The sequence below is a fragment of the Aphelocoma coerulescens genome (assembly GCF_041296385.1).
Source record: "Aphelocoma coerulescens isolate FSJ_1873_10779 chromosome Z unlocalized genomic scaffold, UR_Acoe_1.0 ChrZ, whole genome shotgun sequence".
Taxonomy (NCBI): domain Eukaryota; kingdom Metazoa; phylum Chordata; class Aves; order Passeriformes; family Corvidae; genus Aphelocoma; species Aphelocoma coerulescens.
Window position 1 is genome coordinate 71,667,100 of NW_027184085.1, and position 14,058 is coordinate 71,681,157.

At 43.9% G+C, this 14,058-nt stretch overlaps 1 protein-coding gene across 1 annotated transcript in view; it reads right to left on the reverse strand.

Moving 5' to 3' along the window:
• The window catches only part of MSH3 (mutS homolog 3), an 89,949-nt gene that overhangs the window by 58,250 nt on the left and 17,641 nt on the right, over positions 1–14,058 (reverse strand). The gene's annotated exons all lie outside the window — the stretch shown is intronic.

Below are 14,058 nucleotides of genomic sequence, written 5' to 3' on the forward strand. Positions count from 1 at the left end.
CAGCTTCACAGGAAAAAACCAAGACAGATTTTCTGCCTTACATTCAACATACTCCCACCTGAATGGAACAACATATCTCTGGGGCCCAGCTCTTAAAAATGAGAGTTAATTTCCACAACCTGTGTCAAACTAACCAGGACATGCTCAGTGATCTTCTCCCTGCCTTTGTTTTACCTGACTGATCCAATTAATTTTCCAGTCTTTATACTCTCTGGGAGTCCCCTCTCCCCAGCCCTTCTCAGAATGAGCAACCATTCTTAAAGCAAAGGAAAATACCAACACCAAGCAGCTGTTTTCTTCCTTGCCTTTTGCACTCGCTCCAACCCTCACCAATCATCTGCTCTACCACATTTCAGCCCTTTTGCTGAATCAGCACGTGCTTCACTGCAGCCTTGTGCAAAACATCCCTTCAGCACTACACTGCTCGTGATGTGATGTATGATACCTGGAGGTCAGCAGAGCACAAACCTTTGAGTCAGCCGTAAAAGACAGAAGGGCCTTTCTGCTGACCATGTGTGTGTAAGGACTTAGAGAAATATTTTTAAACGAAGATTTTATTTTTCATTTCTACCTCTTTATGTTTTCATAGCAATGGCTACAAAAAAACAAGGCTTAACAAGGTTTGCAGAGCTAATTTTTAGAATGAAAGTCAAAAAGGAAGGCTTTGGGGTGTATTTCACTGGATGGTTCATGCCACACCTGCTTGTTTTCTTAAGTTTAAACATCAATTGGTGTTGTTTTCCTTAATGTATTTGTGATTTTATTCCCTTTTATAACCAAATTTATCCAACTCCTGAGCATAAACTCTGGAATATGATAGTTACAATCAATATAGGTTGAGGAACTTCTTACAGTATTTTTCTTTGTCAGCTCTATGAATGGGAAGCATTTAAAATTATTCATTAATTTAAAATTATTAACTCAGTGATCTACAAACGTTTTCAAATATTTTAATATTTGTATTCTAGATACAGCAACATCAAATATATATATGACATTCTGACTATCTGAGAGTATTCACCTGATATTCTAGATAAAGTAAAAAATTGGGAAGCTACAGATTCAATGTGTGGAAAAAACTAAACTATTATCACGATGTATAAAAACAAAGTTTTCAGGTTTTCATGTGTGTCCTTTGTGCAGCAAGATGATCACCCAAAGGCCATCTTCCTGATTACAGGCAGGCTGATATGTCAATGTTTATTTTATCTCTCCAGCCACCAATGCCTATTTAAATCACAAGTCAATTTGCCATCAACTTTTGTAAACATCACTCTTGTCAGAGCCTCCAAATGAGCTGCAGTTCAACTCATCTCGTGCTTCCCTGATACCCTCCCAGCTCCCTGAAAACAAGCCATGCTCTCAGTCCCTGGCACGACAAGGCTCCTCAGAGATCAACTCAACCTTTCAAGGGTCCCTCACCTCCCCTGCCCAGTCCTTCTGCACCTCCTGAACTGGACACTGAGTGACCAGGGAGCTTTGGGGGTTCCAGCTGCCAGCTGAGGGTACAGAAGAACCCGCAGTGCCCCTCATCAGAATCCCTGCTCCTCCTGCACACTGGGATTTGATGCAGAGCTCTCCCTCCTCACAAGATGAGTACTAAAGTTGCTCAAGGAGATGACCATCATCCCCAGCCAAGGATCTGAAACCAGTGCAACCATAGACAGATGCATAAAGGATGGGATCCTGAAACACACAGTTACACACACAGAGAAACCACGTAATAATGTAACATGCACATCCTAACCTACGCTGTTCTATGATTCTGTAACTAGAGGGACTAATCTATCAGTCACTCTGCTGGCAAAGCGAAAAAGGACCAGCACTGCTGCGTTTATTTCCTCTACTTATCTGACAATCCAATGCATCCACTTAAAATTCATTGTTTACCAAGTGCATAGGAAAAATAGTTAAAAGAGATCTCTCCATTTGGATGGGTAAGTCTCTTAAGAAAAACATTTATAAAAATGCTAGAAGCTAAAAGAAAACAACACAAATAAAACTAATTTACGGAAACTGACTCAAGATATCTAAAACATAATAAAATCTTTTATTGAGAATGAGCTTGCTTTAAGCATGAGAGCTAACTGCAGTTTGCTGAATAAAGCAGGAATCACTTCACTGCTGCTCTACAATTCACAATAAACAGGCATAACGTGAATAAAGACTCACTGCAAAACAGACACGTCCAAACTGAGTTTTCTTAAAGCTCAGGAAGTCCTCCTAAAGAAAGCAAGTAACTGCAGAATTTTATCTTTCAGCTACTATCCTGACATGCCCATTCTGCTTTAGGGCATTCAAATGCAGGGGTGCATGGACCAAAATTTCACTGTACAGCCCTGTATCACAACACAAGGACATCAATGATGCAGAATGTGGGAAGGTGTCTGCTCCTAAAATTTAGGATGAAACTTTTACTTCTGATGCTAAGCACAGATCCGTTAAGCACAAATAATTTATTTAATTTTTCCTATACAATTTATTCAAATTGATCGTTTCTCTGCATTTCTCATAGTTTATTCTGCTGGGATGACCAGTCTGTCACTGCAGGGAAAAAATGCCAGCACTGCCCAGCAGGGCAAGGCAACCTGAATGCATTAGTCCTTTCAGAAACCCAAGCACATCATGTCACCTTCCCTTACCAATATGCTTGGCAGAAATTGCATTTCCTTTACTTGTCATCACTGTGTTACCTTTATTATCCAGCCACTCTTAGCTCGGGGGGCTCAGTGTGTCTGTGAGACTGGAGAACAACCACCCCTCCTTTTTTGGTGAATCCTGGCACGGAGCTCCAGCAGCTTCTCTTGCAAAGCCCGAAGGACATTTCCAAGCAGTTGTTCTTTTGGCACCAAGCACGCACATTTTTAGAAGCACAGCTTTTTCTCCTGTCAGAGTCAAGTACTTCCCCACATTTGCTCTGAGCAGCCTTCAGATGCCAGAGATGGAGACTGCTGTTGCAAGAAAGCAGCACAGTCACCTTCTCTGAGTAGCTGATACAAATCACTGCTGTCCATGAAAACCAAACAGAAATCACCACGTGGATGTTATGTTATATAGGACACATCACCCCACAGGACCTCCAGCTTCCAAAATGCTCCATCCCAAACCTTTCCTGAATGCCAGAAGCTTCTGAAAAGCCCAGAAGCAACCCTGACACTCTTTAATATCCGTATACACATACGTGTATATCTACTTACTCACATGCATATGTATCTTACATACAGATATACACACACAGAGAAAAACTTGAGGAAAACTCCTTGCTTGCCATTTTCTGTCCAAACTACCAACATTTCTCAACACATTTTCTGATTTTCTCAGGAAGAACACATCTGAAAAGAACTCCAACCACATTGACAAGCCTGAAACCCAGGAATTTGAAGGAAACATTCTCTTAGCTTTAGGAACTCAGAGGCAGGAGCTGCCAAAGAGGAGGAGGTTATGAGAAAATGGAGGAAGGAGGTTATGAGAAAAGCAAAGGGCAGAGGGCTGTGCAGGATCTGTATGACACTGCATCCCTTCTGTGAGGGGAGAATTAGGCAGCACAGGACAAAACACAAGCACAGTTGTACTGCAGCAGTTTCTGCATCCACAAATAGACACAAATCTTCTTCAGGCTCTTTCCATCTGCCTCTCTGAAGAATGGGATGAGACACACTGCACTCATGTCTTAGAAAGTAGAAAAGATCAAGAAGTGCTAGGAAACTATTTCTTAGCACCTAGGAAAAGCCAGGATGAGCAACAGTCAACAGTGAAAAAAGACACTCCCACCACATCAATTTAATTTCCCTCAAGTGCAGAGGAGCGGATTCTGTGGACAGAGAAGACGCAGATCCTGTACCTGCTTGATCTCAGGGAGGTTATTTCCCACTGTTTCACACGTCCTCACAGCTGATCTGCACAGCATGATTCACAGGGAAGTGCTCTTACAGAACGGGACCACACAGGCTGGAGAGCAGCACTCAGGGGCTCCCTGTGGAAGCGAGGTGAGTGCTCTGCACAGCTCCCTCAGCTCAGCACTGCCCTGCTGCCCCAGGCACCACTCACAAAGGCAGTGCCAGAGAGGAAACCCCAGCCCACTCAAACGCGCTGTGAGGCTGACGTGGCCACAAACAGTGTTAGAAAACCTGACTCAAAACGTGGCAGAGAAATTACCTAAAAAGCACCCATTTCTCCATCATGTACGGCTGTGAACAAACACATGGAGGGATAAACAAAGCCCTAACCTCTAATGCAGAAGTTCCTTCCATTCAACATCCCAAGCATGTAGAGTTTGCAGCAAAGTGACAGCACAGAGCAGTCCCCGTGCAGTGACCAGCACTACTTACAGGACCCTGCAGTGCCTTGTGCAGGCATCAGATCATAGCTCCTCAGAGCCAGCACAGTATCTCACCACACCTCAGCTACAATGACTTTCCTCTGTGTTTTGCAGGAGCTATACAGAATATGATGCTGGGAGGATGCAGCTCACACTGCTTTGGTGTCATCAGGAGCCTGGACCAATTTGCCATGTGATTGTCCCACTGCTCCCCTCCACCTGCACCCCAACAGAGATGTGCTACTGACAGCCTGGTAAATGAGCTGCACAAGTTTGTCCCCAAAATCAGTGGTTCCTCCATTCAGGATTATGCCAAACAGCAAAAATTGCTCTTCTTGCAGGGCTTCAGACAAATTAAACAAAACAAAAAAACCATACCAAACCAAATCAAAACCAAACCAACAGCAATGGAAAAAATCAAACAGCAACAAAATCCAACCAACCACAAACAAACAAAGGCAACAAGAACACCACAAAACAAAACACAGGCAAACCTAGTATCTGTCATATTGCATGCAATAATGCTCTTTCTGTTACACCCCACCGAGGAAAAATAGCTGTTTCTGAATCCAAGTGGGAGTGAGGAGGGAGTGAGGACACAGAGCCAATCATTTGCTCATGACATCTTGGGATTATCCCTATGGGCGAATGCAAGTCTTTCTACGTATGTGTATCTATACAACAAAGATGAAAAATGTACTGGTGACAAATGAAACTCCACATTTATGCTGTATATCATAAAATCAGGCGTGGAAGGCTCCTCCCCAGCTCTCTTTGTTGTACCTTGTTTGGGATCATTTTCAAATTCCAAGCCCCCCTCTCCCTCTTTTTGTCCTCAAGGATGGAGCATTTCATATGCTTGTGTTTCCCAAGTTTTTGCCAAGTAGTAAATAAAATGTTCATTACCTGTGTTCTTTCCCATCAGATAGGGTCATTTTCTATATTTTCTTTCAGTGTGGGTCTTAAACTTCACACAACAATGTACAGCTGGACAAGCAAACTTTATAAAAAGGAAGTAATTACTCATTTAATTCAACACTAGCTCTTACCATTGTGTCTGGTCTCAATTGCTTAGCAGCTGCAGCTGTGTGTGTCTACACCACTGCACCTACTGACTGCCACAGCACCACTCCGATTCTCCACTCTTCCTATTCCTACTGCTTCCTCTGCAATGGCTGTAGAGCCTTCCTGACCCTGCACCAAGCAATGGGAGCATTCTGTGCCAGAAACAATTCATGGTGGGAGGAAGAAAACACAACTTCTTGCTGGCTTAGCATGGTTAAATAACTCAGCAGCAGCAAAGTGAAAAGATGGTGACGGTGACAGGACCAGAGCAGTCATTATGGGAAAATACAGAAAGTTGTCACCAGACAGTTTTAGGAGCACTGGCTTATTGTCTCAGGATTGCAGCACAGTCCTGTTCCAGCCCTCTCTATGGCCAGAAGCTTTATTTCACTATTTGCAGTGGCTCACTGCAAGACTGCAAGGGGAGAAGACTCACCCCTCAGAGATTTCCACCGCCCAGCCCTGCTGCCTCCTGCGCCTCCAGGTTTCTCTGTTTTCTTTCCTTAACATCCTGACTGTGATGGTCAGCAAGGACCACAGGAGCAGAGCCAGGCACCCCAGAGAGAGCACTGGGGTGGAGCTGTGCAGCCCCAGGGCAGGCAGGGCTCCAGCAAGGTGACCTCCCTGAGGTACAAGCGCCTGTCCCTGCAGGGACAGAGGTGCTGGAGGAGCAGAGCCAGCCCCAGGTCAGGCCCAAGCGAATCTGGCAATGCAGCACCACAGAAAGCTGCAGCAGGCTGGAGCTGCAGCCTGGGCTCCCAGAGCAGCAGGGACAGTGGCAGAGCTCCCTGCTGGCACAGCCACATGCCAGGACACTGCCCACAAAAACATCTGGTACAGCAGCCACTCAATACTATTTTAATTTCTTTTTTAATTACCAAGCCTTTTAGAATAAGGCTTTTTACCAAAAGGGCCTTCTAAAAGCAAGTCTACAACACTAGACAATAGGTTGGCAGACAGAAAAGCTGAGTACTACACATTATATAACCAAAAAATATTACCACCTCACCTTGCATCATTTAGGAGGAAAAAAAAACTTTCAGGTGCCTCAGAAGTATTACCAATAAATTAAACAGTAAGAATAGTGTGACTAAAAGAAACCAAAAACGTCTGGACAGGCAGAGCAAAGGAAAATATGACAGAATAGCTTGGAAAGAACTAGTTTTGAAACTCTAATACAAAAGTGTGGACGATCACCTCATTTTAAACAGCAGCATTTCTACTTCCTCTTGAGAACCCCACAGCTCCATCAGCGTACCACACACCCTCCCAAAGTGAACGCACAGCTCTGTGTTTCACAAGGACACGTGTTGTCTGATCATACTTGTCCTGACTGACAGGAACACAAATCGTTCTCGTTTTCAACAGCAAAAACTTCTGAGCACAAAGCACTTTTCTCTTGTCTCTCTTAAAATATTTTTGCAAAGGCTTCCCACCTACAAAGGCTTCCCAGATCTCACAGTGAAGTCGTAACCATTGTGCTTCTGTCAAATCACTGCCTACTGTCATCAACACTCACCATCACAACCTCTCTCTAGCACCAAGCTGATGGAGGAAACATTCAGTAGAAAACATCTTATTCAAAGACACATCTTCTCTAGCAGCAGAAGTAACAGTCTAAATTCAGCCTGAAGAAAGCCAAGCTCAATGCTTAACAGTATTTCCCAACTATTCTAATTATCTCCACTTCCCTCATGCTGTGTGAGAGTACAAAAATCTCCAAAGCATTTTAATTTCAACAGATCTGAAATAGCACTGGCCCTCAAAACACTGGAAGTTATGTGGGTCATACACACACATATGCAAAACACACAGTGCTTTGTCCAACAAGAGTGTCTCCTAGGTGAGGCTGTTTAATTAAAAATTTAACGCAGATGGCTACAATGCAACATACTTCTGGAGAGAATCTTAAATTCAACTTAATTACTTCTTCACAGGATTAAAGAGAACCCCAAAACAAAGCTGAATGTTGCAGAATGTATCAGCCACAGAAAATCCACAATGGAGCTGCTGGTCAGGGTCCAGTGCAGGCCAGAGAGGTGATCTGGAGTCTGGAGCAGCTCTGTGATGAGCAGAGACTGCGGGAGCTGGGCCTGGCCAGGCCGGAGAAGGGAAGGCTGAGAGGGGATCCCATCAATCCATACAAACACCTCCAGGGCTGCCAGAGGATGGTGCCAGGCTCTGTTCCGTGCTGCCAGGGACAGCATGGGGAGCAGTGGCCATAAAATAAACCCCACCCAGTTCCAGCCCAGCAGGAGGAAGAGCTTGTGTCCATGGAGGGGCAGAGGCCTGGAACAGCTGCCCAGGGAGGGCCTGGAGTGTCCCTCTCTGGAGACATCCCCAGCCCAGCTGGACACGTTCCTGTGCCACTGCTGCAGGGGACCCTGCCTGGGGCTGGGCATTGGGCTGGGTGAGCTCCAGAGGTCCCTTCCAGCCCCAGGTGTGCTGGGATTCTGTGATACAGGATTACTGCTGAAGCAGGAATCACGTTTGCCCAGGTAATTGGTAAAGGGATATTCTACAAGCACAGACTGACATTATCAACAGGAAGTTCAATGGAAGCCACCATCAGCTTATGAAACATCATTCCCAATGATTATGTAAGAAATAACTGAGATGGTGACAGAGTCCATCCATGTCTCTGTTTTAAATCAGTCTGAGCTAACCTCCCACACTGCTACCACTACTCTACCTGCCAAGAACTGTCAGAAAATTAATTCCTGTTCTTTAATCAGCATAAGAATTGCTGTGGAAATTCACAAGGAGCACCAAACATCCAGTACAGATTTCACAGAGAAAGCACACTGCCCCTGCAAGCAGGAAGGCCACACCTGGATTTTCCACCCATCACTGCACTGAAACGATTCAAGTTCATGGCTCTCAAGAGGGGATCCAGCTGCTGTTCAGGCTCTCACACACCTTCCTTTGGACTGCAGACAGGGAGTGCCCACTGCTTGGTTTTCAGCTTCCTGTGAGAGAGGTTCTGTAGCTCAGAACAGAAGAGCTACAGCAAGCCCAGGAGAGCTGCTGGCTGGGCTGGAGCACTGTCCTGAGGGCCACAGGGCACAGAGTCCCCAGGAATGGCCTGGAGGAGGGAGAAGGCCAGGGAGCAGATGGCTGTACTCTGCACACAGCGTCACAGGGGATGGAGGAGCTGCAAGGCCTCCAGGAACCTCTCTGCATGTCCTGTCTGCACTGCAGGCAGCCACGTCCTGACCCAAACTAACAAAAACCACAAAAACCAAACAAAACCATTAAGAATAAAAATCCACCCCACTGAATCCTCTTGATAAAATCAGGCATCATGTAAGGTTACAGACTAACTGGATTAATCAGAAAAAATAAAATCAAAACTAGCCCATAGTACCACAGTTTAATTTAAACATGGAAGGAAAGTATACACATTACTATGTTTTCAAACTATGCTGGTAGGTTATTACACGTGGCACTCAGGCAGAAGACCTGAAATTGTTCTTTAATTCTCTGTTTATTCTAAGAAGTTATAATATAAAGGAGAAAAAATCCTAAAGATGTCTTCAGAATTTTGATAATTTTATCCAGATATTTCTGCACAAGACTTGATATTCTGAATTAATATCTATGATAATTAACTATATTCAAAATAAGTACCTGATCTATATCGAAACATGAAAATTCTGGATACTTGCTCCTCTGGATATTAGCCAACATTAGAAAAAAATGTGGAGAATGCATTCACTCAGTCTGCAGAGCAGAAGAAAAACAGCGTGGGGATTGCATTCCATTATTAGGAGGCTACAGCGTATGTCAGATGAGGACAGACTAAGGAAACTGAACTCATTTGGCATGGAAAAAGTTAAGAGGGCATCTTCTACTACCCAGGGGGCATTCAGAAAAGCCCAGAGCAGATCCTGGTGAGAGGTGCACGATGAAGGGACAAAACTGAGCAGCCATGAGCTGCATTCCTTCCCACAAGACCTCCTAAACACATAAATATAGGTGGCACAGTGCAGCTGGGGGCTTCCCTTCCTTGGGCATTTCCCAAAGCAGACAAAACTGCGTAACACCTGAGTTCCAGAAAGCTCATCCAGGCAAAATTTTCCCAAGATTTTGAGAAAAAAAATTGTTCTGAGGGAACTGTGTAAGTCATTAGGTGTGATATAAACCAGCTGTAGATCAACTGCACAAGTAAGAACAAGAACAGGTGGACTGGCTGCACAGCCGCTGCTCCAGCAGATTCCCCTGTGCCACAGAAAAGAGGTGGGCACACACATCTAATGTACTGCTAACAGCAGATGAGCTCTGGAATGGGCCTGACACTGGGGTAGCTGGTCCCAGAGCTGGTCTGGGCTCACACCATGCTACCAGGGGATCTGCTTCCTCCTCATCTCAGGAACTCAAGGTCTGTGCTCTGAGCAGTGGATGCTCTTTGGAAAACTAAGGGATTTTCCATGCAGGAGTTCCCTTACCATGTCTTCTTGTAGAGAACTTCACCCACCTACGAGATATGTTCTTCCTTTATCTATGGGCAAGCTTCATCTGCAACAGGAAGGGCAGGACGTACCATTTAAGACAAATATCCAACCATATTTTCCAGCTAAGACTGTGGCACAAAGTCTCTTTTTTCTTAGTTTTTGGCATGTGTAACTTGCTGTTCGCATTTCATCCTCCTCTCATGCCACTGACAGAACCACTTGAACCAACTCCAACTGAAAGGATATGACAGATTATGCAACTATTTCACTTTTCCCTGTTTCCCCCTCGATTTGGAGACTCAACATTTGGGACACTAGCACATTCAAGTACCCTCTACACTACAGAAATAAAAATTTTAAAGCCACAGCGGGATCTTCCAGACGTCAGCATCTGTAACAGATGTCATCAGGGACCGTAAAAAAACCCAAGTATTAAACAGCTCCATCCTAAAAATCAAACCCACTGCTCTGAAGACATTTCAAAAACCAATCCAAATTTGCCTTTGCACGTGGCCTGTATCTTGCAAAGCCTTCTTACACATTTCCAAGAAAGATCCAGCTGCATGATGTTGCACTGCATTGTCCCTAATGACCTCACAGCTGAATGAGGCTGGAAAATTGTATTACCCCTGATTTTCTTCCAGAAATGTCTCCCTCTGAGCTCTCCAGCTATGATTAAAATAAAGACTCCCAATTCCAACCTCATAAAGACACCCAGGGAGAAGCTACCTTCAAATATAAACACAATAGGCAAAGTTCTGCTCTAACCCCACTCCTTTCTTCTTCGCTGTTACTGGAGTTATTCTCCTTCAAAGCTGTCAAACCATGGCAGTACTTGGAACAAAACTTGTAAGATGTGAGGAGGGAGCTGAATATAACAATAAATCCAAGTATGAAGTGAGCAAGAAACTCCTTAGGAAGTAATCTGAATGAAAGCAGAAGAAGAAAGAAAAGAGCAGGAACCTTTATTGTTACAGGTGTTAACTTGGCAATTAATACTGCTTTCATTCTCCACTCAAAACCCAGGAGAGGCTTCAGGGTGTTGGTAATGTGCATTAATGGCATGCTATTTTTAATAACTCTACCTCAAACAGAAATGTGGCTGTCATACATCCAATTAAAAAAAAAGCCCTGCAAATGGTAGACAAATGTTGGAATAAGGTTTCAAACCCTGAGAGCTCTGTGCCAATCACCAGGACGGCCAAGCTCTGGTTTCTGAAACAAGGAAGAAGGTGCAGAGTTTGGTCATGATTTGCCTTGCACAATGAGAAGTGTGGTTTTGACACAAAAGGGGGGTGGTTCCGTCCCCAGGAGCACAGAGATTCCCCACGGCCGTGGGGCTCTGCAGCTCCCCAACACCTCACAGCAGGGAATGAAATATGGGACGGGTCCAGGAGCCCTCCTGCCACTGGGGGGGAACCATTTCCAACTTGGGAATGAACCCTGTAAAACCAATGCACAAAACACTCGCCCCATGCAGGAATATCTGCTCACCCAACATGCCTGAACTCAGAAAACACCACCTAAATCTCACTTCTTAAGCAGAATTTGGCACGGGGAAGTGCTCATCTCCCTCAGATAAAGAGCTTTTGATGTTTTGTAATGGTTTTAATAGAGGCTGATGGACAGAAAATGGGATACATCTGGCTGGTCAATTACACTTGTAATTAATGTCTCCTCTGGTAAGCTGATACAGATTTAAGAGTCCATTAAATGGGATGAATTGAACTTGTTAATTTCTCAACAAACCATTTCAGGCCTTCCTGTGAGATGTACAAAGATGTTCAAACACATTCTCATCTCTGACAGATCAAATACAAATAGAGTGTTAACAATCATACCCTCTATATAAAGTATTTTCTTCTTAGGCCACATTCCTGTAATTCAAGAGTGGGATGTTCTCACCAGAAACGGCTACTTACCTCGATTTTCTGTTCTGTGAAAAGCTAATACAAGCAAAAAAGCAAGGCAGGTCTTCTTCCCATGGGTTAATTCAGCATGTAACTCAACAGATGCTGTGCACTATGTATTCTTTCTTTCCAGGGATTTACCATTAAGGAGCCAACTGCAAAAAGCTTCTTAAATTATTTTAAAGATGGAAAAAAAACATTTGAAGGAAGAAGGTGAAGGCAGCATGGGCCAAATGATATGCTTTTATAGAAAAAAAAAGAAAAATAATTCTAAATTGAAATTCAATTAATCTCACATTTACAGTTTGGGGGCTGGCAATGGTTCAGCTCAAAACAGAATTTTAAGTATCACAAGGCTGCACATCATCTCTGTAGAAGTGAACTGAAAACAGAGGTGGCAGAGTTTTGTGTTTGTTCTGCATGGGGTTTTTTAAATAAGTCAAAAACTGAAAAAAAGGTAGTATCTTAATACAGACAACGGATACTTACTCAAACTTACTAGATTTTGTTACTCAAGACCTTAGGAAACTGAGTAATAAATCTTCTATTACTACCAACCAATTAAATGCTTACAATATTAGAGGGAGTAGCGGGATAAAGCTACTAAATGAAACAAAGTCTTTTTGCCAGATAACAGATTTTTGCTCACAAGGCACACAGCCTTCTTTTTGTTCATCACCTGCGTTTTAAAATACATAAAGTTGTTGGCATAATCTGTCCACATAAAGAATGTTCCCAACAAAACCACAAGAATTCCCTTCACCCAGCTTAAAATGAAGGGTACTGGTCCAGATCTGCTCATGGTCAGTGATGAGCCAGAGGTATCTGAAAAGACATCCCTATTAATACACATCAGTTCCTTAATATTCCTGACATCCTTCCTGTGTATGGGCTGCAGCAGAGGGCCTTCAGCTCCCTGCTGAGTCCTCCCCCAGCAGCCGACTCCAAAGGTACCACTCTCAACTCAGCCACGCTCAGGACAAGTGCTCTTTCTTTAAAAAACAAACGAACAAAAAGGATTATGTTAAAAGAAAGAGGTTTCTTGGTGTTTGTGGGTTTCTATTTTCTGTTTCGCCAGTTGCAGTCCTCTATGATGCCACAAAAACTTTTGCAATGATCATACAAAAAAGGGCTGTGGGAACACAGAGACAACTCCTTAACCCACCAGGAGCAAAGCTGCTGCTGAAACTCCATTCTGGGACTCCTTTCCTCAGTACATTAAAAATCAAATGTGTTACTTTCAATTAATAACGTTTGACAGCATGCTAATTATATACCACAGGATGATTAATTGATAGAGTGGGTAGTTTCCCCTCTACCATGACTCACAAAATTACATCATGATTTTGAGCACTGAACAGCAGATTCCACAACACGCATTCCAAAATGTAACTTAATTGAAGTTAATTATGAGTGCATTTGATGATGATAGATATGAAAGCATTTCTTTACTTAGGCAATCCAAGGGCCTTAGCATTCAGACTCTGGTGCCAGGTCAGATCTGTGGTCTGACTCTGGCTGGGTCCAAAAGTTGGGCCACATGTAATTTGTCACACCCCAGACTACTGCTCTGTCACACAGGTCTATTTTCACCTAAATTAACTCAAAGCACCAATCCTAGTGTTAGTTAGAGACAAACCAAGCTGGGTTTTCTTCTCAAAGCTGTGAGGAATAACAAGTGCACTGTATTGGCAATATGCACAGAATGCTTCCTGATAAGGCCTAACTTCTCCACTTCAGGATGCAAATGCATGTGCTATCTTTTCAGACAATTAAAAAATCTTAACAAACCAATTAAAACTCTAAGGATTTTTGACAAAGCTACACAGCTGTTTCCCTTAAATGAAAGGCTTTTTTCCCCTCTTCCTAGCTCACTTTCTCTCAAATGAATCCTTTTTCCTTTTCTTTTTTTTATTTATTTGGTTTGGTTCGGTTTTTTGTATAGCAAATACAGCACCGCCCTGGGAATGGATTTGATGGATGGACTGTTCAGGAATCAAGAATCAGTTAGTTGGGCACATCCAGAGGGCAGTGGTCAAAGGCTGAGTCCCAGTGGACATCAGTGACCAGTGCTGTCCCTCAGGGGTGTTTGCTGGCACCAGTGTGATGTAAAACCTGCATCACTGACACCGACAGAGGCATCCAGGGCACCCCCAGCAGTCTGCAGGTGACACCAGGCTGAGGGTGCAGTGACACCCCTGAGGGACAGGATGGCATCCAGGGGGACCTGGACATCCCCAGGATGGCCCATGGGGATCTCAGGAGGGTTAACCAGGCCAGGGACTGGGGCTGCCCCTGGGTCAGGGCAGTC